Genomic DNA, 12266 nt, shown 5'->3' with positions numbered 1-12266 from the left:
AACCTTCGAGTGCCCACTCCCAAGCTGGCGCCTCGCTTTGTTGGTCCCTTCCGAGTGCTTCGCAGGGTAAACCCGGTAGCCTATGCCCTTGCGCTTCCTCCTGGCATGCGGATCTCCAACGTGTTTCATGTCTCCCTGTTGAAGCCATTGGTGTGTAATCGTTTCACTTCCTCGGTTCCTCTGCCCCGTCCGGTCCAAGTGGGCAATCGTGAGGAATATGAGGTGAGCAATATCCTGGACTCACGCCTGGTCTGCGGTCGGTTGCAGTTTTTGGTCCATTGGCGTGGTTATGGTCCAGAGGAGCGTTCCTGGGTTCCCTCCGCAGATGTCCATGCTCCTGCTTTGCTCCGAGCCTTCCACGCACGCTTCCCTCAGAAACCTTTTCCTTACTCCACGGAGGAGGGGCCCTTGAGGGAAAGGTACTGTCATGGTCTTACCTTCTTACTGTTCTCCTTCGTTTGACATGTGCTGGCGGCCATCTTGGTTTCTGGGTTTCTTGTAGCCTCCTACCCTGCGGCTTCTCCTTCCCACTGGGAGGAGCTGGATGCCTAGCTCATATATATAGGAGGTCTGTGGCTTCAGTTCCTTGCTTGGTCCTCCTGTGTTCACATGCTTCTAAGACTGCTGCTGCTTCTGGTTCCTGATCCTGGCCTCGTCTGACTACCCCGTTGGTTCCTGATCCTGGCTTCGTCTGACTACCCTGCTGGTTCCTGATCCAGGCTTCGTCTGACTACCCTCCTGGTTCCTGACCTCTGTCTACGCAAGACCCTGCTTCGGTTTAGCCATCCGTTTGGACTTTTGCTTACAGCTTGATTTTCAATAAAGCCTTCTTATTTCCACTTATCTCTTGTTGTACGTCTGGTTCATGGTTCCTTGACACGGAGGAGGCGCTTGCAGCTTTTTCTAAGATTAAAAAGAGTTTTGCGTCTGCTCCCGTCTTGGTGCATCCCGATGTTTCCTTACCTTTTATTGTTGAGGTGGCTGCTTCCGAGGTGGGTGTGGGTGCGGTTTTGTCCCAGGGCCCTTCTCCTGCCAAGTGGCGACCCTGTGCCTTTTTCTCTAAAAAGCTCTCCCCGGCAGAAAGAAACTATGATGTGGGAGATAGGGAGTTGTTGGCCATCAAGTTGGCTCTCGAGGAGTGGCGCCATTGGTTGGAGGGAGCCAGGCACCCTATCACCGTTTTTACCGACCATAAGAATCTGGCGTACTTGGAGTCGGCCAGGCGTATGAATCCGAGACAGGCCAGATGGTCTCTCTTCTTCTCCAGATTCAATTTTGTCGTTACATTCCGCCCTGGGATCAAAAATGTGAAGGCTGATGCTCTCTCTCGCTGTTTTCCGGGAGGAGGAAACTCCGAGGACCCGGGTCCCATTTTGGCGGAGGGGGTGGTTGTTTCTGCCCTGTATTCTGATTTGGAGGCCGAGGTCCAGGCTGCCCAGACTGAGATACCTGCCCGTTGTCCTCCTGGGAAGTTGTTTGTGCCTCCTGAGTTACGTCACAAACTCTTCAAGGAACATCATGATACCGTTCTTGCTGGTCACCCCGGGAGTAGAGCCACGGTAGATCTCATTGCTCGGAGATTTTGGTGGCCGGCTCTTCGTAAGTCGTGGAGGGTTTTGTGGCTGCTTGTGAGACGTGCGCTCGCGCTAAGGTCCCTCGTTCACGGCCTTCAGGTCCCCTTCTCCCGTTACCCATACCTTCCCGTCCTTGGACACACCTCTCCATGGACTTTATCACAGATTTTCCTCATTCCTCAGGGAAGTCGGTGATCCTGGTGGTGGTGGACCGTTTTAGCAAGATGGCTCATTTCGTACCCTTCCCTGGTTTACCCAATGCTAAAACGTTGGCGCAAGCTTTTGTCGACCATATTGTTAAATTGCATGGCATTCCCTCGGTGTAATGACCGGCAACACGCACAGGGAGAAAAAAGGGAAAGTCCTGCCCAAGGGAGAGGGAAAGGTGGTGACCCCTAACTCTCCTTGCGGCTGGCACCTGACTGCCCTGACGTCCCTAGACGGGTTCCTCACCCGTGCGGCGATCACGTGCCTAAACCCTGGCTTTCCCTGAAATGAGCCCTAGATAATGAACGGGCCGGTGGGATCGCTAGTCCTCACCACTGCACTAAGAGGGAAACACCAGGGAGAGGACAGACAAACACAAACACCCAGGTGGACAACAACAACTGTCCACAAAGGTCCAACAGGGATCCGGAGGGTAGCGTTCTAAAGCAACAATCAGAGAACGCAGCAACACAGCTCCAGTGGGTCAGAATAGATGTCCAGGCAGGAAGCTCTATATCTGGCAACCAGAGAAGTGTGAGAGGGGAATATAAGGAGGATTGGGAGTGCTGGACAAGGAACAGCTGAGAGAAGGAGCTACGGATCCCTGAGTGAGCCAAAAGGGTTTGCAAAGCAAACCCAGAAAGCTACAATAAGGAAACATCCCTATCTTACATAGAGCGTGCAGCCAACCGCTGCGACCTCCTGACCCCGGGTACAACGGAGTCAGGCGTGGCTCTTGACACCCTCGTGACACTTGGATATTGTTTCCGATAGAGGCACGCAGTTTGTGTCCAGATTCTGGAAGGCTTTCTATTCTCGTCTGGGGGTTCGGCTGTCCTTCTCTTTTGCTTTTCACCCGCAGTCGAATGGTCAGACTGAGCGCGTCAACCAGAATCTGGAGACATATTTGCGCTGTTTTGTGGCAGAGAACTAGGAGGATTGGTGTTCATTTCTCCCTCTTGCTGAGTTTGCTCTGAACAACCGTCGTCAGGAATCTTCTGATAAGTCACCATTCTTTGGTGCATATGGGTTCCATCTGCAGTTTGGGACATTCTCGGGAGGGGCTCCCTCTGGTTTGCCTGAGGAGGAGAGATTTTCCTCGTCTTTGTCTACCATTTGGCAAAAGATTCAGAGTAATCTTAGAAAGATGAGTGAGAAATATAAGCGTGTGGCTGATAAGAGAGTTTGAGGTTTCCAGAATTGTGGACTCTCGCATTGTCCGCGGTTCTCTTCAGTACCTCGTTCATTGGAGGGGTTATGGTCCTGAGGAGAGGATGTGGGTTCCGGTGTCGGACATTAAAGCCACTTGCCTCATCAGGGCATTTCATAGGGCTCATCCTGAGAAGGTGGGTCCTGGGTGTCCGGAGTCCACCCGTAGAGGGGGGGGGGGGGGGTACTGTCACTACCAGAGCTTTGAGACGTTCTCACAGCTCTGTTTCCACACCCCTGTGATGATGTCACTACTAGAACTTGGAGGAGTTCTCTTCCCTGTTTCTCCGCCTCTGTGATGAGGTCTTTACTTTCGGTTTCCTTCCTCCCAGCTGTCCCTCCTGTGTTTGATTTTGCTGCCTTTAAATCACCCCTCCTCCTTTGTAGAGGTGCGGATTATACTCTTAATTTTGAGCTGTATCTCTCGCTTGAGTGTCTTCACCTGTGTGACTTCTCTTCACTGGATCTGTGTTCTGCTGATGCAAGTACTTCGGATATCGTCTGCTGACTTTGGATCTGTTTTCACTGCGGCTGCAGCACCTCAGTTAAGTGTTCAGACATTGTGTGTTTCTGTTTCACTTGCTGACTGGATCCGAGGCGACCCCGGTTCCGTCCATATACTGAGCAGGGCACCGGTGGCCGTGCCCCTTCCACTATTGTAGGGGTTTCAGCGGTCTTCAGCCTCAGGTACGCGGGCATGTCTCGATCCACCATTTGGATCCGGACATGGGCATAGCAGCTTAGGGAGAGCTTTTAGGGTCTGGCAGGGGTCACCCTTTATCCTCCCTAGTTTGGGTCCGGTCAGTTGCTATTCTCTGTGTACGCTCCTGTTGCTCACTTACAGTCGTGACATCAACCATTTGATGTTTTTTTCCGTTTTGTCATTTGCCATATCTGAAAAATATTTAATAGTTTAAAAGTATTGGCACTTTCGGATGCGGTGATACCCATGATGTGTATTTTTTTTTATAGTTTCCTTTTTTTTTGGGGGGTGGGGAAGGGGGTGATTTTTTAAAAAAATTTAAAACTATTTTTTACATGGAACTATAAAAAGCAATCATCAAATTGCTTCTCTCATACACCAACATTGGAGTATGTATGAGGGGCTTCATAGGAGCTAACATGCGGCAGCTTCAGTTCATTACGGAGGACTGAGGCTGCCGCACAATGCATCCGGCTCCCGTGATCCTCATGTTTGACCACAGCATCTGAAGGGTTAAAAAGTCTAAGATCATTGTTACCGCCAGTCACAGACATTAGCTGCTGGTGTCTGCTGTATGAAACATCAGGCACCTGGCAGCTATGGCGCATGCGAGAGCTTATTGTTCCTTCCGGAAATGAAGTCATAAATTCTTAACCTTCCTGATCTCTTTACTCCAGGCTAAATAAATCTCAGGACATCTGGAAAGATCTAGGGAATGGAGATGATATTTAGTGTTTAGTGATCACCAATATTCGAATTGCAAATTTTTATCATGATATAGGTACTTAGAAAATTTGCAAATATTTAGAATATAGTGATATATATTAGTAATTTTGAATTGTGAATTTTCGTAAAGAAATTTTTTCAATTGCCTAGTAAAAACATAATTCCTCCGTGCTTCTTGCTTGTAGGCCAATGACTCATGGGGAGGGAGGGAGGAATCATGACTTTAAGTGGAAAAAATGATGAATATTCTAAAAAACAAATATATAGCACTATATTAAATATATTAGTTTTTTCGAATATTCGTAATATTCTAAAACAAGAATATATAGCAATATAGCGAATATTCGAAAAAAAACTAATATAGAGCAATTTAGCTAATATAGTGCGATAATCTTCTTTGTCTAATAGTTGTAATTTTTTCTCATCTGAAGTTCAGATTGGAAAAAAGTTACAACTATTAAAAAAAAAGATTATAGCACTATATTAGCTAGATTGCTCTATATTCATATTTTTTTTCGAATATTCGCTATATTGCTATATATTCTTGTTTTATAATATTACGAATATTCGAAAAAACTAATATATTCAATATAGTGCTATGACTCATTGGCCCATAAGCAAGAAGCAGGGAGGAATCATGTTTTTGCTCGGCAATTAACAAATTTGCATTATGAAAATTTGCATATTACGCGATCATTACCTTGTCGATTTTTCGAGGAAAAAAATCGTTGAATATAACGAATATTCGAATTCACGAATATTCGCTGAATATTCTACAAAATATTTGCGAAATATAGCAAATTCTAATATGACCCCTGCCGCTCATCACTAATGATATTCAAAATTACTGTAAAGCTCATAATAGACACTGGAAGGAGGAGACCTGATTATAGTTACCAAAGAACAATCCTTTGGAGTAAGAAGTAATCTGAAGTACAGATCCACTGATGACAAGACTAGGATCTCCCTGTTCTTATGGCAGATGTCATGGCCAGATGGAAATAACCTCTTTAGGTTAGGTATTTATGTGGGCCCTCCTCCAGAGGGTCAAAGGTAGATGATCTTAAAACTTTTAGGGCTAAGGTCAAGTCCTATTTTGACATAGATTCTAAGTATGGAGGGCTACATTTTAGCAAGCCTTTCAGGAACCTTTTCATCAAGACTATTGTGACAAGGATAAACTTGCAGAATGGGCAAAATTTTTACTTTTTAGGTTGATACTCTGAGGCCTTTTCCAAATTTTTCTTGCAGGAAGCCTAAGAGCGAATAATCTGTGGTTTAGAACTATCCACCCCTTAACAGAATTCAAGCTGAATAGATTCACTTGATCCTTGTGTAAGCCCTTTAAGTAGAGACCTAGCTACGACAAGGTCTTCTGGACTATGTCTTAGAGACCATTAGATTGATATAGTGCCTGTACGGTTAAGTCTCCACAGGTTCTGGCAGAGCTGAGTGCACTAGACACACACATTTTGTACTGGGGGAAGTCTTCAGATATACCCTTGAATCATTTGAATGAGTTGGGATCAAAATTAACTTTTCGTGAATTGCAAACCAGAGTGTGGCAAAGGTCTTCATGATTTAATCAAAGAGGCTTCAAGATAGTTAAAGAGGCTGGTCAAACTTCAGGCTGTCAAACTGAACCTGTTCAGGTCTTGGCAGAGTTCAGTGAATGAGTTAGGAAAAATGATCGTTTGGTAGATTGAGGCCCAATGTATGGTAGCATCTTCATGACTACATCAGAGAGGCCTCTAGATAGAAATCGAGGCTAGCAACTAGAGATGAGCGAATCGAGGCTGACAAAGTGGAATTGTTTTAGAATTTCATGAAAAATTTGATTCGCAACGAATGCGAATTTCCTCGCACTTCGTGGTAACGAATCGCAATTTTCCTAAAACGGCGGCTAAACGTGTGAGGACTGAGGACATGGGACAAGGAACTGTGGGAAGACGGGATCACCTAGATTGACATGCCTGCATGCAGCCAATCAGCAGCCAGCCCTGTGATGTCACAGCCCTATAAATACGGCAGCCATTTTAGATTCTGCCATTTTCCGTTCAGAGTTTAGGGACAGACGTGTGAAGGCGCTTGGGACAGCAAGTGGAGAAACGATTGTGGAAAAAAATACAGAAAAAACTATTTATAAGTGCAGGGAAAGGATAGGGAGGAATCATTTCACAGCATCTTAGTGCAGGGAGAGACGTCAGAAGGCGCTAGGGACATTGATAGGAAAGTGATTTACAAGTGCAGGGAACGATTATTTGGGGATCCAAATAGTCATTAGACAACTCTGTCATTCCAGCAATTTGTTATTGGGCTGCAAGTGCTATGTTGGAAAGCCTTTAGAGGCTTATATCTTAGTATCTTATTCAGTACTACAAGAAAAATATATATATATGCATTTTACTTCTGCAGTTATTTCTAGTGAAAGCGTATAGGGGTGTATTTCAATAAAAAAGAAAAATATATATGCACTGTTACGGGTATTTCTGTACGTATAATTGCGTTTTTCAGTACTTCAAGAAATATATATATGCACTTCAATCAGATTCTTTAATTTTTTTTCTAGTCAAAACGTACAGTGGCCTATTTCCGTCCAACAAGAAATATATATTCTCAGTTCACTGCTGCAGTTATTTCTAGTGAAAGCGTATAACGGGGTATTTCACTACTTCAAGAAATGATGCGTCTATATTGGCTAAACAGGATGATCTTTTTCCATTTATTGTGGCGTTCACTTGAGTAGTCAAGATAACTGTTGCAGTCGACTCTCTTGAAAAATGTTCGAGTGATGATTCTTCCGTTGTCAGCTTGTAGTTCTAGATCTAGGAATTCAGTCATGGACTTATTGTTTGTACCAGTAAGAGTGATAGTTCATGATATGGAGAGAAGCAAGGAAGAAAATCTCAGCACTCACCGGAGTTGAAATAATGTTGCAGCTTTATTTGAAAACTTCCTAGGAAGATAGTGCATGTAGGATCCTGGGGCGGACACACTGTAGCAAGCGGCGACGGCCGTTTCACGCGCGGGATCGCGCTTCCTCTGGCCGCTGTGCACGTCATAGCGCAAGCGCTTTATAGGGGCGGACTCAGAGCAGCCGGCACCATCAGCTACAGCTGTGCGCCCATCGGTCTGTGACGTGAACTTAAAAACATGACCAATGTAGACATATGCAAATGTGAATTCTAGGGAATATACAAGGGGGCACAATGAAATACAACTTATGCAGAGTTAAGGTGCACATACACACATGACAGAGGAGATTAGGTGTAGCAGAGAGGTCCGCAAGTCCACGAGAAGGAGGCGCCAGGTCTCCTGGCGACAGTAAAATATGAGGACCCTATTCCGAATGCACCTACCAAGGACGTAGTGGTGAATCTTACGGGCTTAGAACTGCCTCCCGGCTGTATCCCACTCCTCAATCGAGGGCTGGGATTCAGCCTACCTGAGCAGTTCAGCCCGGTGGATTTTGAGATTTATTTATTTCTGTCAGTTCGCAAACTGTACTTGAAAAAGCTGTTTGCTGAGACCCCCATGCAGGGTTTTGCTCCCTTATCAGGGGAAGTCCCAGCAACCATGTCCCAAACCGATTTCCATTTACGGGGTAGATTCCGTGAGGAGGAGATAGCATGTATCCATTTTTTGTCTAATATGAAGCCAGAGGAGCCCTCGGGCAACCAGGGCCAGCTTGATAAGTACACAGGGGGCGTCGGGTCCACCTTCCTTCCTCCCATGGCACCTTCAAACCTTACGGTAGAAGAATCTCGCGCTCTCTTGTGGCTGAATAAACAGGACAATATCGTAATAAAGCCGGCCGACAAGGGAGGGAATGTGGTCCTGATGCCCAGGGAGTATTACTTAGAGGAAGCGCATAGGCAATTAGAAGACAGCACAGTGTATTCCAAGCTCAGGGGGGATCCCGTTCCCGAGATCTCATCTAAGCTCTTTGCACTTATAACCGAGTATATATTGGCTGGATTTCTACCTAAAGGCATAATAGATTGACTCATCCCTGAGCATCCCAAAGTCCCTATTTGGTACTTTGTGCCAAAAATTCACAAACCACTAACCCGACCCCCGGGTCATCCCATCATTGCCGGGATCGGGTTAGTGACTGAGCCTCTGTTTGGCTATATTGACTGGCTCCTTCGACTGCTGCTAGCAAGCACTCCGACGCAGGGGCGTAACTAAAGGCTCATGGGCCCCGGTGCAAGAGTTCAGCTTGGGCCCCCCTTTCCTCAGTGCTTTGTGTGTCTTCTTATGCGGCACAAGTGTCTTTGGGCCCCCTTCAGGCTCCTGGGCCCGGTAGCAACTGCTACCTCTGCACCCCCTATAGCTACACCCCTGCTCCGACGTACCTAAAGGACACGGGCGACCTCCTCCGGGCACTCAGATCCCTTGAGTGGCGGAGTGAGTTTAGCCTGGTGTCCTTAGACGTCGAAAGTCTATACACTAGAATCCCCCACGATTTGGGGCTCCGGGCAATCAACCTTGCCCTTAGCAGGAGCAACAAGGACGTGGTGTTTAGAAACTTTGTCCATGAAGCACTTGATCTCGTTCTCATAAATAACGTTTTCCAGTTCGACGGTCAGTGGTACCGCCAGGTACTAGGTACTGCAATGGGCACACCTGTCTCGTGCACATTTGCTAACCTGTACCTGGCGGTATTTGAAGCTGCTGCTGCCATGTCCACACTATGTCACCTTGCCAATCTGTGGTCTCTTGATGCTGCTGCTGCTACTGCCATCTCCACACTATGTCACCTTGCCACTCTGTGGTATCCTCCTGATGCTGCTACCACCACCTCCACACTCTGTCATTGGGCAACTCTGAGGTCTCCTCATGCTGCCGCCAACTCCAGACTCTGTCGATGTGCCACTCGGTGGCCTCCTCATACTGCTGCCAACTCCAGACTCTGTCATTGTGCCACTCGGTGGCCTCCTCATACTGCTGCCACCTCTAGACTCTGTCATTGTGCCATTCTGTGGCCTCCTCCTGATGCTGCCGCCACCAGCTCCACATTCTGTCATTGGGCCACTCTGTGGTCTTCTCATGCTGCTGCCAACTCCAGATGGTCATTGTGCCACTCTGTGGCCTCCTCCTGATGCTGCCAACTCCAGACTTGGTCATTGTGCTACTCGGTGGCCTGCTCATACTGCTGCAAACTTCATACTTGGTCATTGTGCCACTCGGTGGCCTCCTCATACTGCTGCAAACTCCAGACTTGGTTATTGTGTACTTGGTGGCCTCTTCATACTGCTGTCAACTCTGGACTGTCATTGTGCCACTCGGTGGCCTCCTCCTACTGCTGCCAACTACAGACTTGGTCATTGTGCCACTCTGTTGCCTCCTCATACTGCTGCAAACTTCAGGCCTTGTCATTGTGCACTCGGTGGCCTCCTCATACTGCTGCCAACTCCAGAATCTGTCATTGTGCCACTCGGTGGCCTCCTCATACTGCTTTGTATATGTCAAAAAACTGCAGCACTCACTTGTCTTCAATTATGCAGGATTTATTCACCAACAAAAATGTGACGTTTCAACCGTCATGGTCTTTCTCAGGCTTCAGAAAGACCATGACGGTCAAAATGTCGCATTTTTGTTGGTGAATAAATCCTGCATAATTGAAGACAAGTGAGTGCTGCGTTTTTTTTTACATATATGACGCATTGAAGGGGGATCTTCAGACTGGCTCCCAACACGGCTGGCACCACCACAAGAAAGGTTTAATTTTTTCGTTGTGCTGCTATAAACATTTCTTCTCCTCATACTGCTGCCAACTCCAGAATCTGTCATTGTGCCTCTCGGTGGCCTCCTCATACAGCTGCCACCTCCACACTCTGTCATTGGGCCACTCTATGGCCTCCTCATACTGCTGCAAACTCCCGACTTGGTCATTGTGCCACGCGGTGGCCTCCTCATACTGCTGCAAACTCCCGACTTGGTCATTGTGCCACGCGGTGGCCTCCTCATACTGCTGCCAACTCCAGACTCTCATTGTCGTGTTACTCTGGCATCCTCATGCTGCTGACACTTCCACACTTTGTCTTCATGCCACTCTGTTGCCTCATCATGCTGCTGCCACCTCCACAATCTCTCATCGCCGTGCCACTCTGTGGCCTCCTCATGCTGCTGCCACCTCCACAATCTTTCGACGTGCCAGTCTGTGGCCTCCTGATGCTGCCGCCACCTCCAGACTCTGTTATTGGGCCACTCTGGGGTCTCCTTATGCTGCTTCCACCTCACCACTTTGTAATAGGGCCACTCTGTGGACTTCTCACGCTGTTCCCACCCTCCCCACTTCATGACTGGGCCACTATTTTGACCTTTCGGCCTGGCTGACATAATTTATTAGACCTTTATCCTGATCTGTCAGAAGGAAGGAAAAATGAGACGCACAACAGATCCTGTCTGTGTAGCAGCTGTAAGGCCTGTATGGTCCCATCAGAATTGGCTTATGATTTAGTAGCCAAAAGCAGGAGTGGGTACAAAAGACATGCAAATATTCCATTCACGTGTCATCTCTGTTTTGGATCCACTCCTGTTCTTTTGGGCAGAAGCAATACTGATGGATTACTGACCAAATGCTGACTGAGTGAAGGCGGATGCTCCACAGACAGGATCCGTTTTTTGGGGGTTATTGTTCTGACGGATCAGAGGAAGGGCAAAATAATCAGTGACGTCAACACAAACTTACTGCTGACCCCCTCTACACTCTGTCGGGGGGCTCTACTTGTTTAATAGAGCAGGTTCTGTAGACATCTATGTGGAATCAGCTGACGACAGTGTAAAAGGAGTGCGCTTCTTCTTGGCGCTAACATCGACCTGTAAGGCTGAGTTCACACTTGAGTTATTTGGTCAGTGTTGGCCCCGTGACTGCCCAAATAAGTGAAGTGTGCAGTGATTTTAAGAGCGACGCCTGTCATCTGCATGTCATACGGACTCACAGTATTATTTCACTACCACAGCAGACTCCCTATGTGTGTTACTGCAAGTCACAGTGTTCTACACCACTATACAGGCACAGTGTTCTACACCGGTGTACAGGCACAGTGCTCTACACCACTATACAGGCACAGTGTTCTACACCGCTATACAGGCACAGTGTTCTACACCTCTATACAGGCACAGTGTTCTACACCGCTATACAGGCACAGTGTTCTACACCTCTATACAGGCACAGTGTTCTACACCGCTATACAGGCACAGTGTTCTACACCAATATACAGGCACAGTGTTCTACACCGCTATACAGGCACAGTGCTCTACACCACTATACAGGCACAGTGTTCTACACCGGTGTACAGGCACAGTGTTCTACACCGCTCTACAGGCACAGTGTTCTACACCGCTATACAGGCACAGTGTTCTACACCTCTATACAGGCACAGTGTTCTACACCTCTATACAGGCACAGTGTTCTACACCACTATACAGGCACAGTGTTCTACACCACTATACAGGCACAGTGTTCTACACCGCTATACAGGCACAGTGTTCTACAGCACTATACAGGCACAGTGTTCTACACCACTATACAGGCACAGTGTTCTACACCGGTGTACAGGCACAGTGTTCTACACCGCTCTACAGGCACAGTGTTCTACACCGCTATACAGGCACAGTGTTCTACACCTCTATACAGGCACAGTGTTCTACACCGCTATACAGGCACAGTGTTCTACACCGCTATACAGGCACAGTGCTCTACACCGCTATACAGGCACAGTGTTCTACACCGCTATACAGGCACAGTGTTCTACACCGCTATACAGGCACAGTGTTCTACACCTCTATACAGGCACAGTGCTCTACACCGCTATACAGGCACAGTGTTCTACACCGCT

This window comes from Bufo gargarizans, unplaced genomic scaffold (assembly GCF_014858855.1).
Source record: "Bufo gargarizans isolate SCDJY-AF-19 unplaced genomic scaffold, ASM1485885v1 original_scaffold_2145_pilon, whole genome shotgun sequence".
Classification (NCBI taxonomy): Eukaryota; Metazoa; Chordata; class Amphibia; order Anura; family Bufonidae; genus Bufo; species Bufo gargarizans.
Note: the sequence above shows the minus strand (reverse complement) of the source record.